The sequence below is a fragment of the Triticum aestivum genome, chromosome 2B (assembly GCF_018294505.1).
Source record: "Triticum aestivum cultivar Chinese Spring chromosome 2B, IWGSC CS RefSeq v2.1, whole genome shotgun sequence".
Lineage (NCBI taxonomy): Eukaryota > Viridiplantae > Streptophyta > Magnoliopsida > Poales > Poaceae > Triticum > Triticum aestivum.
This window is the reverse complement of record NC_057798.1, coordinates 566326147-566340741: the sequence shown is the minus strand read 5'-3', so window position 1 is coordinate 566340741 and position 14595 is coordinate 566326147.

Here is a 14595-nt window from a genome sequence, read left to right as displayed (position 1 = left end):
GAGCTTGGAAAACTAGTTTCAGCTCCTCGAACATCTCATATGCTCCGTGTTGCTCAAAACGCTTTTGGAGCCCCGGTTCTAAGTTGTAAAGCATGCCGCACTGAACGAGGGAGTAATCATCAGCACGAGACTGCCAAGCATTCATAATGTCTTGGTTCTCTGGGACGGGAGCATCACCTAGCGGTCCTTCTAGGACATATTGTTTCCTGGCAGCTATGAGGATGATCCTCAGATTCCGGACCCAGTCCGTATAGTTGCTGCCATCATCTTTCAGCTTGGTTTTCTCTAGGAACGCGTTGAAGTTCATGTTGACATGAGCGTTGGCCATTTGATCTACAAGACATATTATGCAAAAGTTTTAGACTAAGTTCATGATAATTAAGTTCATCTAATCAAATTATTTAATGAACTCCCACTCAGATTAGACATCCCTCTAGTCATCTAAGTGTTACACGATCCGAGTCGACTAGGCCGTGTCCGATCATCACGTGAGACGGACTGGTCATCATCGGTGAACATCTCCATGTTGATCGTATCTTCCGTACAACTCATGTTCGACCTTTTGGTCTCTGTGTTCTGAGGCCATGTCTTTACATGCTAGGCTCGTCAAGTTAACCCTAAGTGTTCTGCATGTGTAAATCTGTCTTACACCCGTTGTATGTGAACGTAAGGATCTATCACACCCGATCATCACGTGGTGCTTCGAAACGACGAACTTTAGCAACGGTGCACAGTTAGGGGAACACTTTCTTGAAATTATTATAAGGGATCATCTTATTTACTACCGTCGTTCTAAGTAAACAAGATGCATAAAACATAATAAACATCACATGCAATTATATAAAGTAGTGACATGATATGGCCAATATCATATAGCTCCTTTGATCTTCATCTTCGGGGCTCCATGATCATCTTGTCACCGGCATGACACCATGATCTCCATCATCATGATCTCCATCATCGTGTCTTCATGAAGTTGTCACGCCAACGACTACTTCTACTTCTATGGCTAACGCGTTTAGCAATAAAGTAAAGTAATTTACATGGCGTTCTTCAATGACACGCAGGTCATACAAAAATAAAGACAACTCCTATGGCTCCTGCCGATTGTCATACTCATCGACATGCAAGTCGTGATTCCTATTACAAGAACATGATCTCATACATCACAATATATCATTCATCATTCATCACAACTTCTGGCCATATCACATCACATGACAATTGCTGCAAAAACAAGTTAGACGTCCTCTAATTGTTGTTGCATCTTTTACGTGGCTGCAACTGGGTTCTAGCAAGAACGTTTTCTTACCTACGAATAACCACAACGTGATTTTGTCAACTTCTATTTACCCTTCATAAGGACCCTTTTCATCGAATCCGCTTCAACTAAAGTGGGAGAGACAGACACCCTCCAGCCACCTTATGCAACTAGTGCATGTCAGTCGGTGGAACCGGTCTCACGTAAGCGTACGTGTAAGGTTGGTCCAGGCCGCTTCATCCCACAATACCGCTGAAGCAAGATAAGACTAGTAGCGGCAAGCAAGTTGACAAGATCTATGCCCACAACAAAATTGTGTTCTACTCGTGCAATAGAGAACTACGCATAGACCTAGCTCATGATGCCACTGTTGGGGAACGTTGCAGAAAATTAAAAAAATTCCTACGGTTTCACCAAGATCCATCTATGAGTTCATCTAAGCAACGAGTCAAGGGCGTGAGTTTGCATCTACATACCACTTGTAGATCGCGTACGGAAGCATTCAAGGGGATGGTGATGATGGAGTCGTACTCGCCGTGATTCAGATCACCGATGACCAAGTGCTGAACGGACAGCACCTCCGCGTTCAACACACGTACGGTACGGACGACGTCTCCTCCGTCTTGATCCAGCAAGGAGGAAGGAGAGGTTGAGGAAGACAGCTCCAACGGCAGCACGACGGCGTGGTGTTGTTGGTGCAGCAGTACTCCGACAGGGCTTCGCCAAGCACGTACGGAGGAGGAGAGGTGTTGGGGAGGGGAGGGGCTGCGCCTTGGCTTGTGTATGCAGCCCTCCCCTCACCCCACTATTTATAGGGGAAGGGGAAAGGGGGGCCGGCCCCTCTAGATGGGATCTAGAGGGGGGCGGCCAGGGAGGGGGGACTTGCCCCCCAAGCAAGGGGGCGCCCCCTCTAAGGCCCCCCCCCCCAACCCTAGGCGCATGGGCCCAAAGGGGGGCGCCCAGCCCTCCAGGGGCTGGCTCCTACCCCACGCAGCCCATGTGGCCCCCCGGGAGGGGTGACCCCTCTCGGTGGACCCCCGGAACCCTTCCGGTGGCCCCGGTACAATACCGATATGCCCCCGAAACCTTCCGGTGTCCATATGACAGCTTCCCATATATAAATCTTTACCTCCGGACCATTCCGGAACTCCTCATGAAGTTCGGGATCTCATCCGGGACTCCGAACAACATTTGGTAATCACATACAAGTCTTCCTAATAACCCTAGCGTCATCGAACCTTAAGTGTGTGGACCCTACGGGTTCGGGAGACACGCAGACATGACCGAGACGGCTCTCAGGTCAATAACCAACAGCGGGATCTGGATACCCATGTTGGCTCCCACATGCTCCTCGATGAAGTCATCGGATGAACCACGATGTCGAGGATTCAAGCAACCCCGTATACTATTCCCTTTGTCATTCGGTACGTTACAAGCCCGAGACTCGATCGTCGGTATCCCAATACCTCGTTCAGTCTCGTTACCGGCAAGTCACTTTACTCGTACCGTAATGCGTCATCACGTGACCAAACATTTGGTCACTTTGAGCTCATTATGATGATGCATTACTGAGTGGGCCCAGAGATACCTCTCTGTCATACAGAGTGACAAATCCCAGTCTCGATCCGTGTCAACCCAACAGAAACTTTCGGAGATACCTGTAGTGCACCTTTATAGTCACCCAGTTACGTTGTGACATTTGGTACACCCAAAGCACTCCTACGGTATCCGGGAGTTACACGATCTCATGGTCTAAGGAAGAGATACTTGACATTGAAAAACTCTAGCAAAACGAACTACACGATCTTGTGCTATGCTTAGGATTGGGTCTTGTCCATCACATCATTCTCCTAATGATGTGATCCCGTTGTCAATGACATCCAATGTCCATAGTCAGGAAACCATGACTATCTGTTGACCAACGAGCTAGTCAACTAGAGGCTCACCAGGGACGTATTGTGGTCTATGTATTCACACATGTATTACGATTTCCGGATAATACAATTATAGCATGAATAAAAGACAATTATCATGAACAAGGAAATATAATAATAATGCTTTTATTATTGCCTCTAGGGCATATTTCCAACACCTCGAGCACCCCCCCGACCGACTTCTTTCGCCTATATAAGCCTACATACCCTAAAAACATCAAAAATCAAGATAGATCAGGAGTTCCGCTGCTGCAAGCCTCTATAGCCACCAAAAATCTCTCAGGAGCCCGTTCCGGCACCCTGCCGGAGGGGGGATCCTTCACCGGTGGCCATCTTCATCATCCCGACGCTCTCCATGACGAGGAGGGAGTAGTTCACCCTCGAGGCTGAGGGTATGTACCAGTAGCTATGTGTTTGATCTCTCTCTCTCATGTTCTCTCTTGTGTTCCCTCTATGGCACGATCTTGATGTATCCCGAGCTTTGCTATTGTAGTTGGATCTTATGATGTTTCTCCCCCCTCTACTCTCTTGTGATGAATTGAGTTTTCCCCTTTGAAGTTATCTTATCGGATTGAGTCTTTTATGAGAACACTTGATGTATGTCTTGCCGTGCTTATCTGTGGTGACAATGGGATATCATGTGCCTCTTGATGTATGTTTTGGTGACCAACTTGCGGGTTCCACCCATGAACCTATGCATAGGGGTTGGCACACGTTCTTGACTCTCCGGTAGAAACTTTGGGGCACTCTTTGAAGTACTTTGTGTTGGTTGAATAGATGAATCTGAGATTGTGTGATGCATATCGTATAATCATGCCCACAGATACTTGAGGTGACAATGGAGTATCTAGGTGACATTAGGGTTTTGGTTGATTTGTGTCTTAAGGTTTTATTCTAGTACGAACTCTTGAATAGATTGATCCGAAAGAATAACTTTGAGGTGGTTTCGTACCCTACCATAATCTCTTCGTTCGTTCTCCGCTATTAGTGTCTTTGGAGTGACTCTTTGTTGCATGTTGAGGGATTGTTATATGATCTATCTATGTTATTATTGTTGAGAGAACTTGCACTAGTGAAAGTATGAACCCTAGGCCTTGTTTCCTACCATTGCAATACCGTTTACGCTCACTTTTGCCATTAGTTACCTTGCTGTTTTTATAATTTAAGATTACAAAAAACTTTATCTACTATATATTTTGCACTTGTATCACCATCTCTTTGCCGAACTAGTGCACCTATACAATTTACCATTGTATTGGGTGCATTGGGGACACAAGAGACTCTTTGTTATTTGGTTGCAGGGTTGTTTGAGAGAGACCATCTTCATCCTACGCCTCCTACAGATTGATAAACCTTAGGTCATCCACTTGAGGAAAATTTGCTACTGTCCTACAAATCTGTGCACTTGCAAGCCCAACAACGTCTACAAAAAGAAGGTTGTGTAGTAGACATCAAACACCTCCTTAAAGTACCAAGAATTTGGATAAAGAGTGTTTGGGTTTTCCACGAACACCCCAGTACTAGTTACGTGGGGGCAGAAGTCGATGACTGGCCTACTTTCAGAATTTTATAAATAGCCGCACAGAAGGTAATATTTTAAATCCAAAAGCGTTGCATCACGCACACGAACTCGTTTTCATATTACAGAAGGACATGGGTACATTCACTCAAAAATTATGTCCTTGGTACATTCATCAGCCACAAGGCAAGCGCCTTTCATAACACCATCATAATATTTCTCGGGGTAGCGATGCGCCTTACCCTTTGGTGGTCCATCCTTCACCAGCTTCTCTGCATCCAGCTTGTCCCAATGCATCTTTGCACGGGCAAAGGCCCGGCGGGCACCCTCAATACAGACGGATTTCTTAATAACTTCAAGCCACAGACAGGCATTTACCATCCGCTTTATAAGGCCGAAGTAGCTATCGGGCAGGGGCTCACCAGGCCACATCCGGACTATGAGGTCCTTCATGGCCAGTTCGGCCGCCTTGTGGAGTTTGACCAATTGCTTCAGTTGGTCACTTAGGGGCATTGGGTGTTCGGCTCCAGTATACTGGGACCAGAACAGCTTCTCCATCGAGCTCCCCTCTTCGGCACGGTAGAACTCCACGGCATCCGATATGCTGCATGGCAGATCTGCGAATGCCCCTGGGGAGCTCCGAATTCGGGTAAGTAAAAGAAATGTCTCCTCCGCATCCTTGCTTTGCATAATGAATGCCTTACCCATCGCTATCTTCTTGGCCACCTGGATTTCTTGGTGGGCCTTTTGGGCTTCGGCCTTGGCGTCTTTCGTGCTCTAGAGGGCCTTTTGCAAGCTCAGACTCTTGCATCTTGAAGTCATGCTCCAAGGACTCGAATTTCTTGCCGAAGTCCTGGAGCTCTTGCTGTACCTCGCTCACCCGAGCATCTTGCTTTTCACGCTTAGTGCGCCCCGTGGCCGCTTTGTCTTCGGCCTCGGATAGCGCTTTCTTCAGGGCCACCACTTCGGTCGTGGCCCCTATTAAAAATCATGATGTCTTTTTATTAACATCGTTAATTTTTCTTTTATATGACACATGGACGGGGCATGACTTACCCATGTTCTCCTCGAGCTGCCTCTTCGTGAGGCTAAGCTCCTCTTCGATCTGCTTGAGGTCCTGCTTGAGTCCGCCGACCTTGGCAGTGCGGGCGGCAGCGGCCAGCAGCAACGCCTGCTTATTCACATAGACATTCATTGTTAGACTCCTGCGGATTAAACGTTGACCCTCCGTTTGGCTTTTCTTTTCGAGCACCAAACAGAGTATCAGGGGCTACTGTCTCTTAGGTGATAATTTCTCACACTTTTAGTTACTTACCTCAAAGCCTGTTAGGAGGCTGATGTAGGCTTCGGTCAATCAACTTTTGGCGGATCGAACCTTTTCAATCACCGTACTCATAATAGTACGGTGCTCTTCATCAATGGAAGTGCCGTGAAGCACTTCTAGCAAATTATCCGATGCCTTCGGCGGGCCAGAGGTCATCGGCACGGCCGGCACGACCGGCTCGCCCTCCTTAGCGAGGGGCTGCCTACCTGAATCCGGAATCTTCGGAGGTTCCGGTGCAGTGTCCGACTGGGAGCCCAACTTGCTACGGCTCCCGTCAGCATAGTCTATGGGGATCTTACCCCCCATGTGCCCGGCATCTGGAATTTCGCCTTGGGGCGTCTCCAGAACCGCCACCCCCTGTTCCGGTATCCTTTGGGACAGCACTTCAGTGTCATCCGCGGGACGAGGGGAGGTGGCTGTCGGGAGTGAATTCATCTCCGACTCACTCAGAGACCCATCCGAAGAGGATACCCCAAGATGGGACCCGGTCGGACTGCATATGTGTGTTCGGCGTTATTGCAAACTATGAAGTTAAGGCGCACGAAAAGTATTACAGAGTGCGGATACTTACGATCTCGCCAGGGGCTTGCCCCTGGGCAGCCACTCCTCCTCGCTGTAGGTGGCCGTGGTGGAGTGATCCGGAAGGGGTGCCTTTCCCTTCTTCGGCGTCCTAGACTCCCCCTGTGGGGCGGCTTTCCTTTTCTTCTCCTCCCCAATGCAGGGAGGGGGATTTCTTCATCTTTCCTCCCGTCTTCGTGGGAGGAATCTGCCTCACTGTCCTCGGACGACGAGTCTAGTATGGCCCTGCGTCGGAGACCTCTCCTGGTCCCCGCGGCCGCTTTCTTGGACCTTTCGGCCTCCCCGGATGGGGCGGCCTTCCTCTTCTTCTCCCCCCTTCGTGGGAGGAGCGCACCTCATCATCTTCGGACGAGGCATCCGATGCAACCTTGCGCCGGAGACCCTTCCTGGTCCCCGTGGTCTTCTTTTCGTCCTTCTTCTCCGGCACCTTGTAAGGCGCCGGAACCAGCATCTCTATCAGGAGTGCGGTTACTGGATCTTCCGGCAGGGGAGCCGGACAGTCGATCCACTCCGTCGTCGCCACGTAATCCTGTTTAGATAAGCATCGTGACTTAAAATCCTCCCACGAATATGCTGGGAAAGGTACATCTCGTGATGTTCAGAGAACTTACCGGATTGGCGAGCCGCGTGGCGCTGAGTCCACGGTCCTCAGAAGTGGGAGGAGGTACTTCGGTGGTCTTGAACAGCACCTTCCAGATGTCCTCATGCGTCGTGTCGAAAAGCTCTTTCAGCAGCTGGTGTTCAGCCGGATCAAACTCCCACATATTGAATGCCTGTCTTTGACACAGAAGGATCCAGCGGAAGAGCATGACCTGGACCATGCTGACGAGCTTGATCTTCTTGTCCATCATGTTTTTGATGCAGTTCTGAAGTCCGGTCAGCTCCACAGGTTCGCCTTAGGCCAGGCCCTTCTTTTCCTAGGAGGTGAGCCGCATGAGGATTCCGGATCGGAATTCAGGGGCTGCCGCCCAGTTGGCATCGCACGGCTCGGTGATGTAGAACCACCCCGATTGCCACCCTTTCACGGTCTCCATGAAGGAGTCGTCAAGCCAAGTAACGTTGGGCATTCTGCCCACCATGGCACCTCTGCACTCCGCTTGCTGGCCGCTCACGATCTTCGGCTTCACACAGAAGATTTGTAGCCACAGGCCGAAGTGGGGCTTGATGCGGAGGAAGGCCTCGCACACGAAGATAAACGCCGAGATGTTGAGGACGAAATTTGGGGTTAGATCAGGAAAATCTAGCCCATAGTAAAACATGAGCCCGCGGACAAACTGGTGAAGTGGAAATCCTAGTCTGTGGACGAAATGAGAGAGGAACACTACTCTCTCCCGAGTATTTGGAGTGGGGGTGATCTGTCCCTCAGCCAAAAGCCTGTGCACAACGTTTGCAGCCAGGTATCCGGCCGCCCGAAGCTTGGTAATGTCCTCCTCCGTGATAGAGGAGGCCATCCACTTGCCTCCCGCTCCGGACATGCTGCGAATGGTCCTACGGAGAAGGTGAGAACTTGGGCGCTGGGGCTCGAGAGTGCGAGAATGGATGAGCAAAAGAGGAAGAAGGTGTGGGTAAAAATGGGGGATCCTTGTCTCTTTATAGAGGTGGCGAAAACTATGCGCCTCCCTGCTTGCCTGTTAAAATCGCTTATTTTCCAAGCACCACATTAATGGCATGGTTGGGTTACCCATACCCGTATTAATGAGAATCCCGTGATAAGGGGACACGATCTCTGCGTCGACAAGACGTGCCAAGGAAACCGCCTCGCAATATGTGCGGTCGCTTGTTCTGAGAAAACGGTTCGAATAATGACTCGGCCATGGTGTGATGTCACGTTATCTAAAGTTGTCAGCAGATTAGATTTGTGGGGTATTGTTCTTTCTACGGTGGTATGTGAAATTTGTCTTGCAGAGCCGGACACGACTTAAGTGTTCGAGATTTACTTTGGAGTATTCAGAGATGGAACCGGCCTTGCAATGCCGAAGACAATCTGCGCGTCGGACTCGTCGTCATTGAAGCCTGGTTCAGGATCTACTGAGGGAGTCCTGGACTAGGGGGTATCCAGACAGCCAGACTATATACTTTGGCCGGACTGTTGGACTATGAAGATACAAGATTGAAGACTTTGTCCCGTGTCCGGATGGGACTCTCCTTTGCGTGGAAGGCAAGCTTGGTGATTCAGATGTTAGATCTCCTTCTCTGTAACCGACTCTGTGTAACCCTAGCCTCCTCCGGTGTCTATATAAACCGAAGGGTTTAGTCCATAGGACAAGAACAATCATAATCATAGGCTAGCTCCTAGGGTTTAGCCTTAACGATCTCGTGGTAGATCAACTCTTGTAATACTCATATCATCAAGATCAATCAAGACGAAAGTAGGGTATTACCTCCATCGAGAGGGCCCGAACCTGGGTAAAACATCGTGTCCCCTGCCTCCTATTACCATTAGCCTTAGACGCACACTTCGAGACCCCCTACCCGAGATCCGCCGGTTTTGACACCGACAGTGAGCAAGCGAGTTGGATGCACACCCACTTAGTTTCTTTTGTTGAGCTTTCATACACTTATAGATCTAGTGCATCCGTTGCATGGCAATCCCTACTCACTCACATTGATATCTATTAATGGGCATCTCCATAGCCCATTGATACGCCTAGTTGATGTGAGACTATCTTCTCCTTTTTTGTCTTCTCCACAACCACCATTCTATTCCACATATAGTGCTATGTCCATGGCTCACGCTCATGTATTGCGTGAAAGTTGAAAAAGTTTGAGAATACTAAAGTATGAAACGATTGTTTGGCTTGTCATTGCGGTTGTCATGATTAAATACTTTGTGTGATGAAGATAGAGCATAGCCAGACTATATGATTTTGTAGGGATAACTTTCTTTAGCCATGTTATTTTGAGAAGACATGATTGCTTTGTTAGTATGCTTGAAGTATTATTGTTTTTATGTCAATATGAACTTTTATTTTGAATCATTTGGATCTGAACATTCATGCCAGAATATAGAAAATTACATTGAGAATTATGCTAGGTAGCATTCCACATGAAAAATTCTGTTTTTATCATTTACCTACTCGAGGACGAGCAGGAATTAAGCTTGGGGATGCTTGATACGTCTCCAACATATGTATAATTTTTTATTGTTCCATGCTATTATGTTACCCTTTTTGGCTGTTTATGGACTTCACTTTACACTTTTATATCATTTTTGGGACTAACCTACTAACCGGAGGCCGAGCCCGAATTGCTGTTTTTTTGCCCATTTCAGTGTTTCAAAGAAAAGGAATATCAAACGGAGTCCAAACGGGATGAAACCTTCGGGAGTGATCTTTTTGGAACAAACACAACCCAGGAGACTTGGAGTGGACGTCAAGCAGTGAACGAGGCGGCCATGAGGGTGCCCGGCGCGCCCTATGGGGGTGGGGGCGCCCCCCACCCTCGCGGGCCCCTCGTGGCTCAACCGACCTACTTCTTCCTCCTATATATATCCACGTACCCCAAGAACATCCAGGAGCACCACGAAAACCTAATTCCACGGCTGCAACCTTCTGTATCCGCGAGATCCCATCTTGGAGCCTTCGCCGGTGCTCGTCGGAGGGGGAATCAACCATGGAGGGCCTCTACATCATCTCCAAGGCCTCTCCGATGAGTTGTGAGTAGTTTACCACAGACCTTCGGGTCCATAGTTATTAGCTAGATGGCTTTTTCTCTCTCTTTGAATCTCAATACAAAGTTCTCATCGATCTTCTTAGAGATCTATTCGATGTAACTCTTTTTGCGGTGTGTTTGTCGAGATCCTATGAATTGTGGGTTTATGATCAAGTTTATCTATGACAAATAATTGAATTTTCTCTGAATTATTTTATGTGTGATTGGTTATTTTTGCAAGTCTCTTTGAATTATCAGTTTGGTTTGGCCTACTAGATTGATCTTTCTTGCAATGGGAGAAGTGCTTAGCTTTGGGTTCAATCTTGTGGTGTCCTTTCCCAGTGATAGCACGGGCAGCAAGGCACGTATTGTATTGTTGCCATCGAGGATAAAAAGATGGGGTTTATATCATATTGCTTGAGTTTATCCCTCTACATCATGTCATCTTTCTTAATGCGCTACTCTGTTCTTATGAACTTAATACTCTAGAGACAGGCAGGAGTCGGTTGATGTGTGGTGTAATAGTAGTAGATGCAGAATCGTTTCGATCTACTTGTTGCGGATGTGATGCCTATGTACATGATCATGCCTAGATAATCTCATAACTATGCACTTTTCTATCAATTGCTCGACAGTAATTTGTTCACCCACCGTAATACTTACGCTATCTTGAGAGAAGCCACTAGTGAAACCTATGGCCCCCGGGTCTATCTTTTATCATATAAGTTTCCGATCTACTTTTATTTGCATCTTTTACTTTCCAATCTATATCATAAAAATACCAAAAATATTTATCTTATCTTATTATCTCTATCATATCTCACTTTTGCAAGTTTCCGTGAAGGGATTGACAACCCCTTTATCACATTGGTTGCAAGGTTTTTGTTTGTTTGTGTAGGTGCGTGGGGCTTTTGAGGAGCCTCCTACTGGATTGATACCTTGGTTCTCAACAACTGATGGAAATACTTACGCTACTTTGCTGCATCACCCTTTCCTCTTCAAGCGAAAACCAACGCAGTGCTCAAGAGGTAGCAATGCCCAATATGTAAGCAGCTTCACCGAGGACTTTCTTTGAAAAACACCTTTCAAAACCTCCTTTATGCTTTCCAGAAAATTCTACATCATTTCCGATCAACAATATGTCATTCACATATACTTATCAGAAAGGTTGTAGTGCTCCCACTCACTTTCTTGTAAATACATGCTTCTCCATAAGTCTGTATAAAACCATATACTTTGATCACCTTATCGAAGCATATATTCCAACTCTGAGATGCTTGCACCAGTCCATAGATGGATCGCTGGAGCTCGCACACTTTGTTAGCGCCTTTAGGATTGACAAAACCTTCTGGATGCATCATATACAACTCTTCTTTAATATCCATTAAGGAATGCAGTTTTGATATCAATTTGCCAGATTTCATAAAATGTGGCAATTGCTAACATGACCCGGATAGACTTAAGCATCGATAAGAGTGAGAAAATCTCGTCGTATTCAACACCTTGAACTTGTCGAAAACCTTTTGCGACAATTCGAGCTTTGTAGATAGTAACACTACCATCACCGCCCGTCTACCTCTTGAAGATCCATTTATTTTCTATGGGTCACCGATCATTGGGCAAATCCACCAAACTCCATACTTTGTTCTCATACATGGATCCTATCTCGGATTTCATGGCCTCAAGCCATTTATCGGAATTATAGCTCATCATAGCTTCTTCATAGTTTGTAGGTTTGTCATGGTCAAGTAACATGACTTTCAGAACAGGATTACTGTACCACTCTGGTGCGGATCGTGCTCTGTTTGACCTACGAGGTTCTGTAGCAACTTGATCTGAAGTTTCATGATCCTTATCATTAGCTTCCTCTCCAGTTGGTGTAGGCATCATAGGAACAGATTTCTCGGAGGAGCTACTTTCCAAATTGAGAGCAGGTACAATTACCTCACCAAGTTCTACTTTCCTCCCACTCACTTCTCTCGAGGGAAACTCCTGCTCTAGAAAGGTTTCGTTCTTAGCAACAAATATCTTGCCTTCGGACTTGAGGTAGAAGGTGTACCCAATTGTTTCCTTAGGGTATCCTATGAAGACGCACTTCTCCAATTTTGGTTCGAGCTTATCAGGCTGAAGCCTTTTGACATAAGCATCGCATCCCCAAACTTTAAGAAATGACAGCTTTGGTTTGTTGCCAAACCATAGTTCATACGGTGTCGTCTCAACGGATTTTGATGGTGCCCTATTTAATGTGAATGCAGTTGTCTCTAATGCATAACCCCAAAACAATAGTGGTAAATCGGTAAGAGACATCATAGGTCGCACCATATCTAATAAAGTGCAGTTACGATGTTCAGACACACCATTACGATATGGTGTTCCAGGTGGCGTGAGCTGTGAAACTATTCCACATTTTTTTAAATGAAGGCCAAACTCGTAACTCAAATATTCTCCTCCACGATCAGATCGTAAAAACTTTATTTTATTTTTACGATGATTCTCCACTTCACTCTGAAATTCTTTGAAGTTTTCAAATGTTTCAGACTTGTGTTTCATTAAGTAGATATACCCATATCTGCTTAAATCATCTGTGAAGGTCAGAAAATAACAATACCCGCCACGAGCATCAACACTCATTGGACTACATACATCGGTATGTATTATTTCCAATAAGTCACTAGCTCGTTCCATTGTTCCGGAGAACGGAGTTCTAATCACCTTGCCCATAAGGCATGGTTCGCAAGTATCAAATGATTCATAATCAAGTGATTCCAAAAGTCCATCTGCATGGAGTTTCTTCATGCGCTTTACATCGATATGACCCAAACGGCAGTGCCACAAACAAGTTGCACTATCATTATCAACTTTGCATCTTTTGGCATCAATATTATAAATATGTGTATCACCATGATAGAGATTCAATAAACCATTAACATTGGGTGTATGACCATAGAAGGTTTTATTCATGTAAACAGAATAACAATTACTCTCTTCTTAAATGAATAACCGTATTGCAATAAACATGATCTAATCATATCATGCTCAACGCAAACACCAAATAACATTTAATTAGGTTCAACACACATCGCCACTTCACCCTCAACTAGTCTCTGTTTATTCTGCAACTCCTGTTTTGAGTTACTAATCTTTAGCAAACGAGCAGGTATCAAATACCAAGGGGCTACTACGAGCACTAGTAAGGTACACATCAATAACATTATATCAAATATACCTTTGTTCACTTTGCCATCCTTCTTATCCGCCAAATATTTGGGGTAGTTTCGCTTCCAGTGACCATTTCATATGATTTGCATTACCGAGAGGGCCCAGAGATACCTCTCTAATACTCGGAGTGACAAATCCTAATCTCGAACTATGCCAACCCAACAAACACCTTCGGGATACCTGTAGAGCATCTTTATAATCACCCAGTTACGTTGTGACGTTCGATAGCACACAAGGCATTCCTCCGGTGTCCGGGAGTTGCATAATCTCATACTCAGAGGAATATGTATTTGACATGAAGAAAGTAGTAGCAATAAAACTGAACGATTATTATGCTAAGCTAACGGATGGGTCTTGTCCATCACATCATTCTCCTAATGATGTGATCCCGTTTATCAAATGACAACACATGTCTATGGCTAGGAAACTTAACCATCTTTGATCAACGAGCTAGTCAAGTAGACGCATACTAGGAACACGGTGTTTTGTCTATATATTCACACATGTATCAAGTTTCCCTTTAATACAATTCTAGCATGAATAATAAACATTTACCATGAATAGGAAATATAAAATAACAACTTTATTATTGCCTCTAGGGCATATTTCCTTCAGTGTGATGGGATGGTAAAAGAAGAATTTCTTTGCGAAGTAAGGCACCAGTACTAGGGTGAAGATCAGCAAAAGGAAACTTGGTCTCATAAAAAACGATGTCACGAGATATGTAGACACGACTAGTAGAGACATCAAGACATTTTACCCATTTGTGTTGAGCACTATATACCCAAGAAACACACATTGTTTAGAGCGGAACATGAACTTGCGATTGTTGTATGGACGAAGATTTGGCCGGCACGCACAGCCAAAGACACGAAGAGACTTGTAGTCTGGCTTGGTGTGGAGAAGCCTTTCGATGGGAGTGTCATTGTTGATGACACGACTAGGAAGCATATTAATGATGTGCACATCAGTAAGAAAAGCTTCATCCCAGAATTTTAGTGGCATGGAAGCACCAGCGAGGAGGGCTAAACTAACCTCAATGATATGTCTATGCTTGTGTTCAGCAGAGCCATTTGTTGGTGAGTGTAAGGGCATGACACGTGGTGAG